This window comes from Phalangium opilio, unplaced genomic scaffold (assembly GCF_054372755.1).
Source record: "Phalangium opilio isolate 3A_F unplaced genomic scaffold, DU_Popi_V2 ptg000009l_1, whole genome shotgun sequence".
Lineage (NCBI taxonomy): Eukaryota > Metazoa > Arthropoda > Arachnida > Opiliones > Phalangiidae > Phalangium > Phalangium opilio.
In genome coordinates this window covers 7,293,236-7,314,022 of record NW_028324146.1, presented here as the reverse complement: position 1 = coordinate 7,314,022, position 20,787 = coordinate 7,293,236, and the positions used below count along the sequence as shown (strand labels likewise).

Below are 20,787 nucleotides of genomic sequence, written 5' to 3'. Positions count from 1 at the left end.
ATTTTTAAACATTCGGTATGAAACCAATTAATTGGGCAATTTTCCCCTTCACAGAAAATCATTTTTCCTGCTTCATCTCCCGCACAGTAGCACCACTTTCTATTGATAGGATTGTCTTTCTGACGGGAAGGTTTGATAGGTGATAAAATATCTTGTAACGACCTCTTTGGGCGGCCACTTTTTTTCGGTGATAAGCAGTTTTGTGGAAATTTTCTGGCCGATGAACAGACGTTTTGGTGTTTGCTGGCTTCAGGGGTAATAGTCGTTGGAAAGGTAGTCGCACAGTTTGGTTTCGATACAGTAGCCACATTAAAGTCAGGTTTTGATATTTTAGGTGAACTTTGTTTACACTTCAAGTCGGTATTTGAAATTCCGTTTACTTTTGACATGTTGACCAAATTTACCTTTGTCGACTGGGTGGCTGAATCTAACTTTGGTTTTGACTGGGTGGCTGAATCTAACTTTGGTTTTGACTGGGTGGCTGAATCTAACTTTGGTTTTGACTGGGTGGCTGAATCTAACTTTGGTTTTGACTGGGTGGCTGAATCTAACTTTGGTTTTGACTGGGTGGCTGAATCTAACTGTGGTTTTGACTGGGTGCCCAAGGGTAACTTTGAGAGGGTGGCCTAGGGTAACTTTGAGGGGATGGCCGAGGGTAACTTTGAGGGGATGGCCGAGGGTAACTTTGAGGGGATGGCCGAGGGTAACTTTGAGGGGGTGGCCGAGGGTAACTTTGAGGGGATGGCCGAGGGTAACTTTGTTTTTGAGAGGGTGGCCGAAGATGACTTTGTTTTTGAGAGGATAGCCGAAGGCGACTTTGTTTTTGAGAGGGTGGCCGAAGGCGACTTTGTTTTTGAGAGGGTGGCCGAAGGCGACTTTGTTTTTGAGAGGGTGGATGCATCTACCTTTTTTTTGACAGGGCAGCCGAATTCAACTTTGGTTTTAATATAGTAACAGAAGTTAGGTTTGGTTTTGATATGGTAGCGTTACTGAAGTTGGTTTTCGGTACTATGGGTTTTGGAAGTATTAAAGCTGCTTTTTTTGATTGTGAAGCAGTTTTTGTTGGTTTAGAGGTATGTGTGTTCGAAATTGTGTCGATGCTTGTAGGGCTGGTTTGATTTTTCCCAACGGTCCCAGAATTGTTGCAACTGGGGTTAAGAGGAGGAGCATTAGATGTTCTGGTAAAAAACTTGGCCAAAAGCTCTGGCAAAATTGCTAGTTTAAAGAAAGCATCAGATTTTGGTTCCACAGCGCTCCAAAACTTTTTACCTCTCCGAGTGACGTATGTCACGGAGAGGTTCTAATTTCGACGTGTCTGTCTGTCTGTCTGTCTGTCTGTCTGTCTGTCTGTCTGTCTGTCCGTCTGTCTGTCTGTCTGTCCGTCTGTCTGTCCGTCTGTCCGTTGTTACACCCACGTGACCGCGTTCGCAGTTTGCAAATCGGAGCAAACGTGTATTCAATTTCCAGACCGCATTTACAGTCCCGGAAATTGTATTCCACTTACAGGTTATTACTCCATTGCCTATCTAACAACTCTGTTCATTTGTCCACCCCATGGACACCAGTCTGAACTTACTAGCTTCTAAACACCACCATCTTCTAGTCTTTCGCCCATTCCACATGAACACCAGTTTCTACTTACTGGCTTCTAAACACCACCACCTTCTCGTCTTTGTCCATTCCACATGGACACCAGTCTGTACACCTGGCTTCTAACACCACCATCTTCTGGTCTTTGTTTTTGTCCATCCCACATGGACACCAGTCTGTACACCTGGCTTCTAACACCACCATCTTCTGGTCTTTGTTTTTGTCCGTCCCACATGGACACCAGTCTGTACACCTGGCTTCTAACACCACCATCATCCTTAAGGTTAAGACATACGCGGCGATCGGCTAGGGTTACGAGAAACGTCTAGCCTTCCAATGGAGGGGTCTTCCTCCAAGGTTCACGCAATTGCGATGTTCTTATCTACAGCTGCGGTTCGAATCCTTTATATACTACCTATTTTAGTAAGGCGAAGCAACCGGCGTATGCCTCATTTCAAACGCCAATATTAGTCAAGTCTCTCAAGAATGTTTAATTGTTCTTTTTTAAAGCGATGTAACGTTCAATAAGGCGAATAACTAACGAAGAAAATATTAAATATTAATTATATTTATTTTAATATTTAAGATAATCTTGTTTCTCAATTCAAAATTAATACGGAAAGAGTTAAAAAGCAGTCTATGTTATTGTCTGTGTGTGTCCGTCCGTTATTACACTAGTGCCGCAGTGCGCTGCGTTAGAAGTTCGTTTTGCTTTGATGTGTAAAGAAATCCTACAGAACCATAATATTCCCTTTATCCTTAATATAAAGTGAATATGATGAAATATTTTTCGTAATTATGATGCATTTAGTGCTTTTGTAGCTTTAAAGCTCTGTTTCACTTTGATATTCCAAAGAGTTTTTTTAATATTATTATTTGAAATGGCTGTTTATATATTACTTAAGCTATACTACATCTGTATATAGAATAATCCTTGGTTTAGTAATTTCATGAATAAAGCTAAGATCTAGACTCCGGCGGTCATATCTAGTATTACTTGCAATAAGCTTAGTGAAATATAGAGTAAATAATTGAGGCCTGAGGTGAAGTAAGCTTTGGGTTTTGATTTTCGTGTCTGAAATGAAGAGACATCAACGGTTCAGAGTGAGCCGAAAGTTAAATACACTCTTAATTAATCAGGTTAAGATTTTATAATAGAAGAAAAGATGATGGTGGCAATTAGATTAGTAGGGCTAAGCTACAGAGTTTTATTCTCTTTATGATGCGCATTGACTATCAGTGCGTCTAGCTACAATTTAGCTTTGGTATTATTTAACGTTAACACTCATGTTGGCAAACTAAGAATATTGTTGAGGTGAGACGAGACGATGGTGTTTACACTGCTAACCAGTTGTGAATGTAGCTATCAGAATATAGGGTAAACAGCTGAAGCGTAGACTTCATTTCCTGTTTTTTTTTTACCATTAACTGATTTCTATGTGTCCAAGATTTATCCTTATTGGAAGTAAAATGTCGTCTGCTTTACTGTATATTCGCTATGCTTGGAATACTGCTTCAATATTTCGTAAATTTTTACTTCAAAAAAGAGAAATAATTCCATATCTATGTAAAAAACTTTGTAGTAGTAGACCTCTTGACTCGGAGAGGTAATATTTTGGTTTTCCCAACTTGTCATCTGGTTAAATTCGCTGAATGTGAAAATCCACGTTAGTCCATACACAAAAATCAACATAAGAACTTCCCGTTACAAACAATTGTGCCTGAACTTGGTAAAAATATTCGTGATTGTTTTTTAACGCCAATTTTCCAGTGTCTGTTGCTTCTAAACAGTGTTTTGAATCAAAATCACAGCATGCTTTGTTTCTCATGGTATAAGGGCACTTTATCTCAAGCACTCCTTTACCACAACAATCACAGCTTATTGACCCATCAGGTGATGCGCCAAGATGAGGATATGCAGCGTTCAAACACAAACCTGCAAGCTCAACCTTAAAATTTTGATGCTTTCCTTCCATTTCCGTTACATAAATTCTACGCATGGTCTCTTCATGCATTTTTCCCCATTTTGTCGCTTCGGTTTCAAATATTTTTGTATTTGGGTAGCAAATTAAGGCAATTAAAGAAGCCGAAGGCATAGCCGGGTCACTGTGGCATGCTTTTTTGAAATTTGAGGCTGTTATGCGTCCTGCTCGAAAGCGGTGCCATGATTTAGTTGCTGCTTGCTTCTTTGTTTCCCTCTCTACTCGCTTAGCTTGTTCCTCCGTAAATTGAACTTGAAGTTTCTCACATTCGTTTAGTAGTTCATGGAATTTTAAGACGCACTTACTTTCATCATAAAGTTCAGTTAAAACAACTGGGTACCCAATGCTCACACACTTTGGAATGTAGTTTTTTTGGAATTTTCTGTGGACGCTAAAGTAGGAGCATTTAAGTCCAAGATTAAACAGTTCTTCTTCTAATATTGATTGTTCTTTTTCTGTTATTAAGGGAACTGTTTTTTGCTTTAAAACGCATGATTTTTTGGGAACATTAATAACATCCTGTACAGCCTCCTCCAGTATGCCATCTAGTTGTTTCTTTTTAGCCGAAGCTGCATTAAGGTCCATTTTTGAAATTTCCGAGTAGGAAGGTGTCTTTGTCACAGGCACAGACCAGTAGGCTGCAACACCAGTGACCGTTTTTACTTCCCTATATCGAACCGAATACTCAATATAAAAAAGCAACGCACCTACATGCGTGCAGGACTCAGCGAGCCCAGCCATGCATGTACAATGTGCAGAAAATATTGTCCCTTTCTCATCAGCGATTATCCACGGTTTAAGAGGGGTTTCCCTTAATCTCTGTGAATGCATGACCTATAAGAATCAGAGCATTAGACTGTTTAGTTAATGTTTTTAGCGTAAATATAGCACAACTTACGGTGGCTAAAACGAGTGTTTTAGAACCAATCTTTTTTACTAAGAGGTCCCTCACGAACCCGCATACAAATAAGTTGTAAGAGTACATACTCTTGTAGTTTTTAAAGTTCTCTTTCGTAAATGGCGAAATACCCTCAACAAGGTACATATAAATGTCAGGAAACGAAGTTGGTGGTAAAAGTTGAAATGTCTCACATTCCGTTGGAATAATTTTATGAAAGTCTTTTGGTTTTAAAAGATACGGATCGACATTGTTAATTGTGGCAATCTTTTCCAAATATCTTTCTTTAACGTTTTTTTCTTTTAAATTTTCATAATAAATTGAAAACTGAGCCATATTTAAAAATTGCGAAGGCTTACGAACCTACGCGACACAATCTGTAACCATACAAATAAATAGCCAAGGCTAAACAAAACCCCCACGTAATGGCGACCGAAAATAAGAACTTTTATACCATGGAGAAAGGATACTATTCTAGAGTATTTTACTCCTTGGTTTCAATAAGCAGTCGACAAAATTTCATCCCCTTTCCCCCACTGAAATATCTCTATACCAATACTACTAAGCTTATGGTATTAGTGCATTTGATTAATTTTCCAAAAGTATCACTAACTTCTATCGGGAATTGAATTTCCTAGAGCTACAGGAAAACCACTACGGGAGAAGAAGAATTGAATCGAGGTAAAATTGGCAAGCCGACATCGAAGGTAAATGGATCCGGTTGGGTCGACTCGAACCAAAGTTAGTGGAACCTTTATTCCCTAAGAGTTATTCGAGTGCGCCAGGCGCAGGGCCGGATTAAGGGGGGGGGCGGAGGGGGCACCTGCCCCCGGGCGCCAGTGAAATAGGGGCGCCCAAGATGTCTGGTGATACCCAAATCTGAGCGATTGTTTTATTAAATTTTCGAAAAAACTCAAAAACATGACGTTAGTTTTGAATGATTACGGGACTGTTTTTCGTTTTTAAATAGGTATATTACCTATCGAGACCGATTTATTAAACCAAATTATTTGAGAGGAGACGATAAATAGATTTTCCGAGTCTAAATCCAGAAAAGCCTATTCAAAGACATAGGCAGGGCTGATACTATGTCACTTTTTTTCAAATTCGGTTACTAAAAGTCACTTTTCCAAAAATTAGTTACTATTTGTCATTTTTTTGGATTTTTGAGTCTTTCGGTGTTATTTATCTTCTCGACCACAACGTTAAACGTAATATATTTGACTGTATGACGGTTTAAACGCAAAAATAGCGAGATTACAGTTGATCAAAGCCCAAAAATTGAGGAGCTCGCTTCGCTCTCTCATAAAATATTTAACTTAATATTTATAATCAATCCAATTCAAATGAATGTTTTAGTTTTGATTTAAAACGACATCAATTACTTTGCATTCTGAGCTGTGCTCCAAAATGGTTTAATTCAATTTCACCGTTGAAATTTTATGATTATACCTTTCCTTTGACTGAAAATATCTAAGCCCATAGATTGGGCTTAATTACGGCACCGACCTTTAAAATATCTTTAATTACTGAAAATAATTATGAAAATCGGTCATGTCTGAAAACATTTCATTTAAAGTGACCTTATTTTATAGCTTAGTTTGCCCTTATTTAGTCACTTTTTGCTTACTATTTTTAAACTTATTAGTCACTTATTCAACTAGAATTGAGCGTATGAGTGAGTATCAGCCATGCATAGGGATACTTTTCACTTAACAAAATTACAATATTTCTAATAAAAACAAAATTGTTAAAATTTCTAGCTGGTTTTTATAAATTATGGGGCTAAGGGTGGGGGCGCCCATCGAGCCACTGCCCCCGGGCGAAAATCTTCTTAATCCGACCCTGGCCAGGCGCCAAACAAGATATAAACAACCCGCACTCTACCCATAAATCCTAGCAGGAAATGGCAACTCTATTAGGAAAGGCGCTTTTATAACATTCCTCTCTAGTCGCAACTAGATCTGGTCAGCAATCCGTGAAGGAACATGGTTAATAGAATATGTGTCTGCAAAAAGAAATTTAAGAGAGCAACACGATTTGATGTTGTCAGTGTAAATAGTAATAGTCCCGTGTAAGAACAAACTATGGAGGAAACGAAAAACATTTCGGTCGTTCTATGTTGTGCACTAGGAACCTCGGTTATGGCCTCCATTTGCATCAAGATAGAAGTCGATAAATGATCTGATAGCCAAATATTTACATGTATTTTGAATTGCAAGAATCACGTCTGATTTGACATTTTCTTTGAGCTGAACTCATCCACACAATATATTATCTAATGCTCTCAAAGCACCCCCCCCCCCCCCCATAATACAAAAACTCCACAAAGCATATACTTACTAAACCATTTCTTTTACAAACCATGAGCGTATGAAGGTAGAGCTTAGCGTCGGAGGGTTATAAATTATGTCGTCTGATATAATAGCATCTTCTTCCGTCGAAAAAAGGCAGCCAGCAGCAGTCTGATACGATAGTCTAGCTTTATTCCCAAGGCTCACCCGCCCGAATTATTAAACACACAAAACCCCTGGATCACCACCACCGCTGCCGCTCATGGCCAAGCTTTGATTTAAGCCCATGGAATTTCTCCATACCATACTGTAACAACCACCACGCCGGAACTGCCAGCTACGCCGGATATATTGATTTCGATATACCTCCATGGACGCACCTGGTCCAAAATTAAATTACTCGACCAACACTATTCCTAATACAATAATAAATACTTTAAACATCGAACCTAAATTCACTTATAAAATAATTATCGGCGGTGACTACAAATCTACTAGGTAACGTTTCCTTACTCTTTGCCTCTTTCGGAATTTGTCAACGTGACATCTCAGACCACCTATCCATGGACAGGCATGAGGATAGAAAGTTAGGTTTGCAAAGGGTAACGCCTGACGAAAGCGCCGCTGTGGCGGCTACTGGAAATTCATCTCGACAAACAGACTCACGTGAAAAATGTTAATTCTTGCTCCCTCGAAATCAGTGGCCTAATAGGCGTCAATAGATGCCAAAATTCTTATAAATGTGACAGAGTGAGTAAACCTTTATCATTCGTTTATTTTTAGTTCATCTCACTAAAGATTTATAAACGTTATATTTATAATAGTTTAGTAAATATAACTCTGGGTTACTTTTTAAGACGAAAATAATTTTAAGCCTTGGCCAAGTTTTTCTTATTAATTTATTGTGGAGATATAATGCGGTCCGCCGAAACATGAGGGCGCATGCTAGGCGTTTCAATTTGAGAACCGCGGTTTAACACGGGGATGTCTGTCCATGGGTAGGTGGTCTGAGGTGACATGTTGATGTAGTCGACTGAGAGTAAAACAATCACGGATTTGAGTTTCCTCTGATAGGAAATTATTTGGTCACTACATCCTTACCATTACTGTAATTTGTATGCAATGAATGTTTTTATAATACTAAAACCACTAAATCAAATGCCTTAGAATCTAGACTTTTAGTAACTTCCCTTACCAAATTTATTACGTAATAAAAGAGTCGTTACGTGATGAATTCTACCGTGAAGGGAATGACTTCTGAGACCTTGCACAAATTACAGTTTTTTACCTCTCCGAGTGACGATTACGTCACGTAGAGGTATTACACTGGACATGTCTGTGTGTATGTCTGTCACCGCGTTCGCAGTTGGTAAATTGGAACAACGTTTTCCCAATATTTGGACCTCGCCCTATACATTGAGCGCATATAACATCACTTCCACAAAGACAGTTCACTATGTACAAGGTATTTTTGAAATAGTTTTATTCTAGTGTTACCTTGCACGTGACTTTTCTCTTTTACATTGTTGGACGACCATCTCCGGTGATGCGTAAACGACGTTGCTGGAAAGTCCCGTTTCCTTCTCATTATATTCTACCTTGTAAGACTGGTAAAGCTCGTTAACGTCGCTTCTATAAATTGGAGGTTCACTAAGCTTATGTCAGGTCTAATTAGAATTCCTTCTAATTCGTGAAAACGTAGATGCGATGGTCGACATTTATATCGTTCACTGATGTTTTTGGGCGTGAAATCTCATTTAAAATAAAAGTATTCCAATGGTTCACCCGTGCATTCGATCGCTCTCCTACGTGAATTTTACCCTCATATACCCCTTGGAAATGATCAGTAAATCATAAAACTTTTTTTTGTTCTCTCAGAGGGAACGTGAATCTGTCACATTATCTGCATTTGATTTTGATGAAGGGTGTCTAAACTGTTTTCTGGAAACCAAATCGAGAAAGGAATTATTTGTGCCTTCGGAGTGATTAGGGCATTGTCAATCTTGTTGTTCTTTGATGAGAATCCTAGAACTTGGAGGTAAAAGGAAAGATCTAAAGAAAGTCTGAAGGAAGAAGAAAGAAGAGGACGTAATGATCTGGCAGGCCGAGCCACATTCTCATTCCATTCGGATTTCTGCTCGATTTATCTCCAATGATGACGATGCCTTTATATCACTATTTTTCCCATCTATGCTCAAAGCCCCTATGCAAAAACCTTAACCATCATAGACGCGAGCGTGCCAATTCAAGACAACATGCCTTAAAAGTATTTCTTCGCATATGAGCGTTTCAAATGAAATTTATTAGTGTGGATGAAATTTGGACAACATTTACTTTAATCAAAAGTGGATGAGAGGAAAAGTATGAAAATGGCCAAAAGTCGCGAGTCATCAGAGTTTCGCCGTAGTTGGCCGTTTTATTGGCGTAGCTATACTGGGCCTGTTCACTCCCTTAAAATGTTTTGTGTTAATTCGCGGTTACGCGGTTACCGTCGTCTGCTATTGTGTATGCTAGAACTTCATCGATTTGTGTTTGTATTCAGGACAGAGTAGCTGGTAATGTTTTAAAAGGTATTTGAAGGTATAATATGGATTTAAGTAAGGTTATCGAAGCAAAGAGCACGTAAAACTAGATACGTTTAAAACAAATCTCGGTAATTTAGCTATAGCGCGGGGAGCTTGCGTCATGACTCGTTAAAAAAGGCATGGCAGAAGTGACCTTTTCGATTTTTTAAAGTTAAATGCGCTGATTCGTCGCCGTTCGCGTTCATTTTCTATTCTCTCAGCCTAGGCAGAGGACCTAGGGTAGAGGGTGGAGAATTATAGCAAACAAGTTTTTTTGGCAGCCAATGAATGAATGAAAATAATTTAAGTGGTAAATACGATTTTTACTTTTTTACGTCTGGTTATGACGTCACTAGCGTAAATTAAGCCACGCCAATGGTTTCCAAGATAATTTCACGCCGATTAGGATTTGACCTTAGACATTCCAACCCCTCCATACATTCCTGATATTAGCTATAAGCCGTACGACTTCTAAAATTTTCCAGACACCACGGTCCTTGAGTGCATATCCCTTTGTAGAAAATACTTGAATTATTGTTTTACAATGAGCTTACTGTTTCTGTCGATGTCACAATACTGAGTTCAGAGAAAAGGACAGGTTATGTAGAATTACAAGTATTTGGTTTGAAAATCTCAATACTGTCGACGCAAGAAGTCAGTAAAATAATCTGCAGACTATCGAAACTGGTTGTAAAGTAAAAAGTAGGTTATAAACGACTTTGATTTCAACTAATGTCCTACAGTATAAAGAACTAACAATGCCCGGTAAATTCTTGAAACCAAGGTCGAAGGGCCGAAGTTCCATGGCACACAGCTTCCCACTATTGTGAAACGAAACCATCTTGGTTCCTATTATCACCGTACCGATTTCTTTCAATATTGGTCCAGAAACTTTGCTGCATGATCATTTTTGGCGTCTTAAAGAAGCCTTAACAGGTTCTTCCATGGACTTTGTAAGTAGGACCATGCAAAGAAAAGTTCATTTATTCGCCATTAAACAGTGACCTCTTTCAAATTATTTACAATTAACTTTCAAATAGGTACTAGAAACAATACAGATGTTAATTTACTCCATTCTATGCTCTCTAAGTGATTTTTCTGATATTAAATTTCGTTTGTCTTTAAAATACCACAATTACAATATTCTTCCTTTGAAACTTTTACTCAGACGTCAAGAATAGGACTGTTCACGAGCCGAGCTGAGCGAGCTTTTTAAAAGCTCGGCTCGGCTCAAGTCAAAAAAACGGCGGCTCGGCTCTAGCTCGGCTCGGCTCGAAAAACCCTAATTTTAAAATAAATTAAATGAAAATAAGCACGTGTGATAATTTTGTGGCACTAAACTCTAATCTAATCTAGGCTTTATCACGCTAAGCCTACGGTTTAGATACTGCATTCAAAAATCTTTTCTAGAAGCCGCTACCACATTGACGATGAAGATCGTCTCAATTTCTTGAACTCGCAGGTGTACTTTAATCAAAAAAAGCCTTCCAGCCTTTGCCTTCATTCGCCCTCGCCAACTGAATCGTCACCTCCTTATTCTATAGAACAAGAATAACTTGTTTTCCTGGGGGGAAAGCGAGGTTTGTTGGAATCGATCAGATTTTTGGTGCTCAAAAACGCGTAATCCGATAACGAATTCAGTCGAGGTCATATCTTTTCTCCGCTTAAAATCCTTACAAAAATGGGAACAGTTTTCGAATTATCACAAACATCTTATTTTTCCGATATTACGTCTTGAAACGTATCACGAGTTAATGAAAATTTCCAACGCTAATTAAAGACGGATATTCTTTCGGAGTTCGTTTCTAACAAATATATTCAAAATCAGTATTCCAATATGTCGTGGCAGAGTTAACGAAATATTAGTTATCAGAAATATAATGGTCCAGGAATTTATAGACAGGATTGTTAGTTTTCTACAATTAACATCTTTCTATTGTTTTGACCCATTGAGAACTGGTAAACATTTCATATTTCCCGAAGTTTATGAAGTAACAAATAGTAGGTATGGTCTACGTTGATTTCGGGTTCTTCGACGTTGGTCGATTTAGCGGTACTGGATCATTAACATCACTGCAAATTGCATAGCATAAAAATGTATGTAACCCATAATAACAAAGATTGTGATATTTCCAATTGCCAGAATGCATTATTTACGAATAAATTTACGCTTGTTCTTTTGTTATACATAAAAGGTTTGTATTATAAGAGACGTGCAAGTTCTAGCTCAATATTGAATTTTATACTTCTTGCTCGGCCCCACTAGATGTCGTAGTCGTTCCACTAAAGCTAGATTTCATTGGCATCAAAATTAACTAGTTGGGTATGCGAAAATCATGTTTCACTCTTAAACATATTTCATTGAATGCATTGCATACTGATGATATTCGTGTATTTTATGATAATCATAAATTTGGTCCAAGATGGTCAAAAACAGAACCTAGTCATCTAACTCTCTGACTTTTGACTAATGGCCTCCCTTATAGGTAAACTTTAAAACTACAAATGTTCCCTGTTAAAAGGAGCAGCATGGACGGCGATCGAGGACTTCCAAGAAAGACGTATGAGTCTGGGATATTCCTTTGGCAGCGTAGTATTGTAATTGACACACAACAGTCCCCTTTTAACATTGCTAGATCGATCTCTACGTTGTCGGTTCTCAATAGATCATCAACTCACCCATACGCCATTAGCTATATCAACTTGTAGCGCGTGCTGTGTACCATCGACACTTCCATTCTACCCTAGATCTTGTTTTCCAAACAAAGTACCCCAACTGACTACCAGAGATAGCTCTACAAGCCTAACACCCCCATAGACATGGGAAGCCCTCACATGAGCAGTTCCCTAAATAGCGGTTCCCGAAATGGCAGTTTACCCGTTACAGCAGTTCTCTAAAGAGCGGAAAAACAGATATGCGAAAAACGATAGTTTTTATTATGGTGTAAGCTGACCCAGCTGGGTTATATGAACTCAAAAAGAACTAGGTCAGATATGGATAATTTGGTTAGGTTAAAGTTGATTATTTCAACTAAATTGTATTAGGTCAGGTCAGGTTAGGTTATGGTTTCGTTTGGTTAGACTTAGGTTAGTAATATTTTGGAAATAGTGTAACAATGTTACGCCTTTTCTAAAATATTGTTGTTCATCTTCATTGACTTCCCAAATAATAATATCGTTTTTCCAAAAAAAATACTGTGTACAATTATCTACTTCCGAAATAAAATAACCTTCCTCGAATTATAATATGCCTTTTCCAAAACATTACTGTTTGCAATTATCTACTTCCGAAATAAAATAACCTTTCTCGAATTATAATATGCCTTTTCCAAAAATTACTGTTTACACTCATATACTTCCGAAATATAATAACCTTTCTCGACTTTTGATGTGCCTTTTCCAAAAAATTACTGTATACTTCCGAAATAAAATAACCTTTCTCGAATTATAATATGCCTTTTCCAAAAAATGCTGTTTACAAGTATCTACTTCCGAAATAAAATAACCTATCTCGAATTATAATATACCTTTTCTAAAAAGTTATTGTTTACAATTATGTACTTCCGAAATAAATTAACCTTTCTCCAATTATAATATGACTTTTCCAAAAAATTACTGTTTACAATCATCTACTTCTGAAATAAAATAACCTTTCTCGAATTATTTTTCTATCCTGGTATGAGAATTGTAAACTGATACAGCCTAAAGAATAGTACAATATTTAAGTGTACTTTTAAAAAAAATCATAAACACGATCCCTTAGTAGGTCACATTACTGATTAAATGATCACAGAAAAAGGTAGTTTTTGAAACCAACGAATACAACTGTATTGTTAAGAAATGCGCAAAACTCAAAACAAACACTGCTATTTCCCAAAATAGCAGCCGCTATTTCTAAACCAGCAGTTTTGAAAAGCACCGCTGTTTTTTTTTGGAATGGCGGTTGCTATTTATTTCGAGAACTGCTCTACCGGGAACTGCTCATACGAAGTACACCCATAGAAATAACCCTCGCAGCATGCTTCGTGTTGGGCAGAATATTTTAACGATAGATTTCGCATTGGTGGTTTCACCCAAGAAGGTATGTACAACCATGCTCTCTGGGTTGATGACCTATTAGTTGCAGCAAATTATTTTAATATAATTTAAGTTTTACATTATACCATAAAGGAAAGACACAGTTTTGTAACTTTTCAGGAGGCTATTTTTAAAAGATATTTGGAGGACCTTTTCAACTCCACAGTTTAATTCCCATAAAGTTCGTATACAGTAGGTGCTATATATACTTTTCACTGTATACACACATATTTAGTGTTTATTATGACCTTTAATAAGTTTTTATGGGTCCACATTTCACACAGACCGAAACCATAATTGGGAGGTCCCATTCGACCAAACTCCCGCAATCTTGGCGGTTTCCGAAAAGTGGTAATTAGCCTCAAAAGACTACATTTAAGGAAAGTGTTCATTGCTAAAACTTCTCTGATAATAACAGAACTGCAAGGTGATACATTTTCTAACGATTTGAAGGCTTATCTAAATATAAGGGAAAGAAGAAATAAGCCATAATCCATAACATATCCCTTGTTATTATTGTAACATGATGCTTAAAAAGATAAATTTACATTTAAATTATGGTAAATAAACATGTTCCAGTAAATTGTTGAGATATTTATGGATTTTCAATGAAAGGTTTGTCTGTAGTTCAAATTTACATCCGCAGAATCACGAAATTTTAGTGCAGAAGAAATGTTGTTATTATATGGGTTTTCTAAACTATTAATTCAACCGATAACCAACACTTTAGACGGTATACGCAGAGTGTGGGCGTCGTGAGCACTTAACGATAAATTAACCTTGTTTGATTGGATTAAAAATGTTAAACCCGGGACGCAATGCGTCAAAACAAATAATGATTATAGAACTTTATGGGTAATGTCAAATAAGGTGGTCTTCGAAACTGTTCATTAGATATTAAGCTGAATGTATTTAAACACACTTATTTGAACGATGGGTGTCAAAAATAAGAATGGAAATTGTTCAACAGAGGTGAAGTTTAACACATTATCAACTCGTCTTTCGTACTAAAAGATTATTGTTACTCTTTTATGTGTGTTGTGCAATTCCTTACAGGATGCGTCTCAGCACCTTTGCGAGCTTAAAATAACACTTTTAAGCTTGTCGCATAACAACTTTAAGAGTGTCGCGTAACGCCTTTAAGAGTGTCGCGTAACGCCTTTAAAAGTGTCGCGTAACGCCTTTAAAAGTGTCGCGTAACGCCTTTAAAAGTGTCGCGTAACGCCTTTAAGAGTGTCGCGTAACGCCTTTTAGAGTGTCGCGTAACGCCTTTAAGAGTGTCGCGTTACGCTTTTAAGAGTGTCGCGTAACGCCTTTAAGAGTGTCGCGTAACGCTTTTAAGAGTGTCCTGTAATGCCTTTAAGAGCGTCGTGTAACGCTTTTAAGAGTGTTACATAACACATTTAAAAGGTTTTATAAAGCTACCATACCACCTGATCACCAATTCCTTAGCTACGTTTTACTCAGGGATAAAAATATTTTCTTAAGAAAATATCATCTTTAAAAAATGCTGGATAAAAATATTTTCTTAAGAAAATATAATCTTTAAAAAATGCTGTTTTATTTAATTTAATACGAACAATTAAGTCTTTTTCCTTGACTTAATAATCTTTGGATTGACTTCAAACTTAAAACATATACTGAAGACCTCATTTAAGAAACAAGTTATTGATTTTCTATCCCGCAGTATTTAATTTCCATGTTTAATTTCAAACGGTGTTTTGAAGGTTTTTATTACCGAATTTACACCTTAAATTGTCGGGAAAAACTCAAGGCGACGAAACTCTATTTTGGGTGTTTTTAATTTGTAAAAAAAGTGTTTTCTTAAATTACACCCTTTTGAAACTTCCATTTCGCTAAATATTAATAATCCGCAAAACTATTTCATATTAATATTAATCATAATCATAAATCAATGAAAAAATGCGAAATTCATCTCTCGCCGCTCTCGCGTTAATGTATGGTACTGTATGAGACAGTTTAACTATAGCAATTAAAAATTTACAGAATTGTGCTAAAAATACCAGTTTATAAAATTTAAAGTCTGAGATCTACCCTTATAACACCCTTTCCGAAAAAAGGAGTAATTCCAGATAGATTTTACACCTATCTTTTTGTCGTAGATATGGTCACCTTTAAAATACCAATATAACACCGTTTTTGTTATTCATGTGAAAATGTTAGGCGTTATATAGGTGTATTTGAAAAGTACACCATTTTCACTCCAAAGAAACACTCAATTTTTTTCATCTGTACATATACGGTTAGTTAAAACTTATTAAATTTATTATTATTAAATCTTTTGGGTTTTGAATGGGCTTTGATTAAGAGTCAGTCTGGAATTTTATAGATATAGATATATCATAAAACGCATTAGATGTTCACCAAACACAGAATACATAATAGATAATTTACCATCGCTTCAAGGAACTCAGCTGCTTTCATTTCAACGTGGAAATGAATTAAAAACAGAAATCTTTCAAAGGTGTGATCAGAAGTTAATTTATTCGCGTCATTTTTGCTTTAAAACTTGCCACGATTAGGGACCGTCCATAAACTACGTCACGCGAAAAAAAGCATTTTCTGACCCCCCCGTCCCCCCAGATCACGCTTCGTCACGCTTTTCTCAGACCCCTCCCCTAAAAACCACGTCGCATTTCTTTAAACCCCCCCCTCCGCACTATGATTTGTCTTAATTTACAAATTTAATTTGATTAATTTTTTGAGTGATGTGCCGCCCTCTCAGAAATATTTCCTCGGCTGAAAATTCAAGTTCTCTTCCGTTTTAAGCTTTTTCCCTCTGATTGACCTTTAGAATTTTAATGTCTGGATGTGCTTTTTATAAGCTTCAAAAAAGTTCCATAAAGCTTAGTTAAAGGGGCACACTTTTTATGTTTCGACACTGTCACCGAAAACAGACTAATCGTGCTTGAGATTTAGAAAATTTGCCAAAGAAACGAAACCATTTCAATCGGCAGGGGGATTTGATTCATCCTCACAAATAATAGGGGCGAATAAACAGAGACATAAGAGTGTTTACGCTGTTTATTTTAAATGCGCTATTTAAATTGGCTTTATAAAAGTGTCAATAGTAGATAATTGCATAAATTTTCTACTATTTAAGCGATGATGGAATAACAATTTTGGTGAATTATTGTAACGGTGGACTTTGGAATGTTGTGTTTCTTCTTCTATAACATAAGAGAGCCAATCGGCCTCTTACTGACTTCGTAACAAAATCAATGCTAAATGTGACGTCACGCATCGAAGAACCCCTCCCTCCCCCTTGTCACGGACCGTCACAAATTTAGAAACCCCCTCCCCCCCATAAGAGTGTGACGTAGTTTATGGACGGTCCCTTATTGGTGTTTGCAATAAATGTAAATTCTTTCAAATGCGCATGATATTATCATGAGTTAATAAATTATAAGTGTACCAACAGGGAGAGTAAACGAATTGGCGAGTTGGACACTAAACTGGGCATAGATATTATCCCTAAAATCCCTTTGCAATTACGCTCAGAGGCAACGAGAAGTCGAGAACCATACATTGCCCGTACAGGGCACTCTTCTATCAATCTTTCTGTTCATCTATTTGCTTTTTGCTATTTCCTATTCTCAGTTCTTCAGCAATCTGTATGGTACATAGTAATGGTTTGACGTGAGTCCTATTGACGTTAAAAAAGCGTGGCTTGTGATACATGGTACAATGTTGGTTAGGTTCTCTTATCGGCTTACTTAAACGAGATAACAACGAGTGTTCGGAGCCGCAAAAAGAGGATTAAAGCTGGCGTGCAAATACAAAACCAAATGCCACGTGACCTTTGGGTTGTTAACAAAGCGTACCCTCTGGCTGAGAGCATGGCGTGAGCCGTAGCATGTATTGGCAAGCGTTATTCAAGAGCTGTTTTAAAACATTGTCAAATTCACAAAACATTGTTGGCCCGCTCAATCGCGCCACTAGGATTACAATGAGCTGGACGCTTGTATTATCCCAACACGAGAATGCGAATTCTTTCAACGCCGCAGATCGATCGGCCCCCCAACAAATCAATAAAGAATCGAGACCCGCTTTACCCCTAGAATGAACAAAGGAAAAGTAAAGGCTCCTTAACAGGAATAACAAATAATCTTTTCAAGCTTAAGCATTAGCAACAGCAACGTAAAGATTAAATATACGACATTTTTTAAGCCTATTTCGTCTGCTGGATTGAGACATAAATTTTTGAAACTCTACATATAAAGTTTTTAAATTCTAGCCTACATGTAATTTTTTTAATTCTACATGTAATTTTTTTAAATTATACATGTAAGTTTTTTTAAATTATACATGTAATTTTTTTAAATTATACATGTAATTTTTTTAAATTCTTTATGTAATTTTTTTTTAAATTCTACCTATAAATTTTTTAAATTCTACATGTGAATTTTTCAAAATTCTACACGGAATTTCATGATACATTTAGCGAAATAATTTCAAATTGTGCGTTTCAGATCCTGGCGTTATTTCTCATTATTTACGGAAGAGAATCCTGAAACTTTTTGGTTTCTCGTCACTCGAACGGAAACAATTAAACTTAGATCGGCCATCATACAATACTATTTACAAGTTTGTAGTACAGATTCTAAAATTATAAATTATGCCTGGTGATGTAAGAAATTTTTCAGAGCGATAAAAATTATGAATTTGGACTGGTAATTGAGTCGGTAATTTATCCTTTGGTAGTCGTTACCCTCGTCCTACAAACCCTAACAGACAGAGCTTTACACCCCGAAAAACATATGTATGAGATCGATGTGAAATGGGTAATATTTTCAACATTTTTATGAATTATTTTCGTATCTCAGAATTACAAGGTGTCATGAGTTTGAAATTAAAGTGATAAAAGATTATTTTAAAACTTAAAGGAATCAAGAGAAGATGATGCGTCGTTTTGTTCACGCGTACTTCATTCATGGCTAACAAGGCGTGTTTATTACTCTTTTATTCTAACCGTAAATGAAGAAGTTATAACAACAATGATGATCATACTCTATGCGCGTGTTTTAAATAAGAACTTTTCTTTTTCGCTTTTTAATCGAATTATAGCGCCCTGTGGAAAGGCTGGAAGGAAAACCTGGAGTCATCGGACGTGTACGACTTGAATGACTCGGAGCCAGCCCTGACTGTCTCGCAGATTTTCGAAAAACATTGGAAAACCCTAGCTAAGACCAGAAGTGACGGGACCGAAATGGAAATGAAATGTTTTTCCGAAGAACGAAACCGAACAAAATGTCGAAGCAAGTCAATTGCTTGGCCCTTAAGTTTAGTTTAATATTTGGTAGATACTTTTTTTTGTGTATTGTCGAAGTAATACTTCATAGTATTAATTATATAAAAACGTCTTGGTTTGGACCAAGGCCGAAAAAACAAACGATATGTGTGAGGTTTATCAATTGACTGAAGTTTCAGATATTGAAATTTTTTCTAGTTATTTTTATACACTCAATCCTTAATCAATATTTAATTCAATCAACTGATTTTACTGTTAATCGACCTAGTCCCTCTAAATTAATTGAAAAAATTACATATCTACGCTTTTTCAAGAACAATTACATTTTCCGAAAACATTTTATCATGAAATTAATTTATCATCTTGAGGATACAGTATTGAATATTTGAAATGTTCTACTGGATGTCTATAAAAAGCAAGCGAACTTTGGCATAACTCGAATGGAAAATGTAAATATTTGATCGTGGATGCCAAACAAGGGTGTTGCGCGAATTCATACATTTAATTTCGTATATCGAAATGCTACATTTCTATTGTCGCCTCTTTGATGGTAAAGTTGCACTGGAACTTCCTTTTCCGTACTTAAGAATTTCTTGGTCATAACTCAGTCTATGGTAATATTGGCTGAGCGTGTTGCGATAGCTCAGATGACCCATACACTGAAACCACTGGTGATTATAAAATGCCATATATTGGGAAAATAGAGGAAGGGAGGGGGTGTCGGAGTTAAATGTGACCTTCTTGGCATAACTAGTAATGAATGATGTGTTTAACCATATTATTTCCGCGGGAAATGAGTATAACAAGTCTGAGAAGTATTTCTGTTCATGTGATCTTTACCCTTTACCACACAGGATAAACTTTGTTGCTTTGTCTTAAGTAGACGACATTCACTCTAAACGACAGTCTTATCAACAACTTAAAACAGATTTAAACTTCTTTTGGTGCAAACTTGAAAATTTGTCAAGCCAGCAACAATTAAAACTATGTCGGTCAAGATGCTCCCAAGTTAGTGAGCATCGACACGAAATCCCTTCAAAATAATTAATTTCATGATAAAATGTTTTCGGAAAATGTAATTGTTCTTGAAAAAGCGTAGATATGTAATTTTTTCAATTAATTTAGAGGGACTAGGTCGATTAACAGTAAAATCAGTTGATTGAATTAAATATTGATTAAGGATTGAGTGTATAAAAATAACTAGAAAAAATTTCAATATCTGAAACTTCAGTCAATTGATAAACCTCACACATATCGTTTGTTTTTTCGGCCTTGGTCCAAACCAAGACGTTTTTATATAATATCTGTCGCTTCAGTCTTAATGTAATTAAATTTTGAGTAATTATGTTTTCTTTACCGCTTATTATTATGTCCAATTACGATGGTCAAGAAATGTATCTAGGCGGACGAGATAACCACTACACTACACATACCAGGTAATACTGAGATTCCGAAGAGATCTAGCTTATTATTATGTCGAATCACGATGGTCAAAACATGTATCTACCAGGGCTCGAACCCGGGACCTTCCGCGTGTAAAGCGGACGTGATAACCACTACACAATGAACACTTGGTTATTCTGAGTTTTCGAAGAGATCTAGCTTATTATTGTGTCCAATAACGATAGTCAAGTCATGTATCTACCAGGGCTCGAACCTGGGACCTTCCGAGTGTAAAGCGGACGTGATAACCACTACACCATAGATACTTGGTTAATCTGAGTTTTCGAAGAGCTCTAGCATTTTATTATGTCCAATCACGATGGTCGAAACAATTACTTCTGTAATTAACTAAAATTAACATACTTAGACTTAATTTTTTCTGATTAAACTAGCCGATCGCACACCCTGAATACTTAATTGTTAAATTAAGAGTATTCCGAAAAGTAACTTCGCTGTAGTTTTTCAGTTAGAGGTGGTTAAAAATCACGAAAAACCCCATGTTAATCTCCATAGGAAAATTGGAAAAAGCATGTGAATTTTGCTTTAACGTTAAAGAAGAGTATCAAGTCATATCTACAAGGGCCTACCGGCCCTGTAGAATAGTAGTTTAATAATTATGTTTCATAATAAACATGACTCTTGGTATGGCAAAAACCTGTCCTTATTA

The 20,787-nt window shown here is 36.7% G+C and overlaps 1 non-coding gene across 1 annotated transcript; it reads right to left on the bottom strand.

The window, feature by feature from the left end:
* Nucleotides 1-20,313: 20,313 nt before the first annotated feature.
* Nucleotides 20,314-20,386, bottom strand: TRNAV-UAC (transfer RNA valine (anticodon UAC)). The gene has a single exon. It is a non-coding gene; the product is annotated as a tRNA-Val (tRNA).
* Between the last annotated feature and the right edge of the window lie 401 nt (nt 20,387-20,787).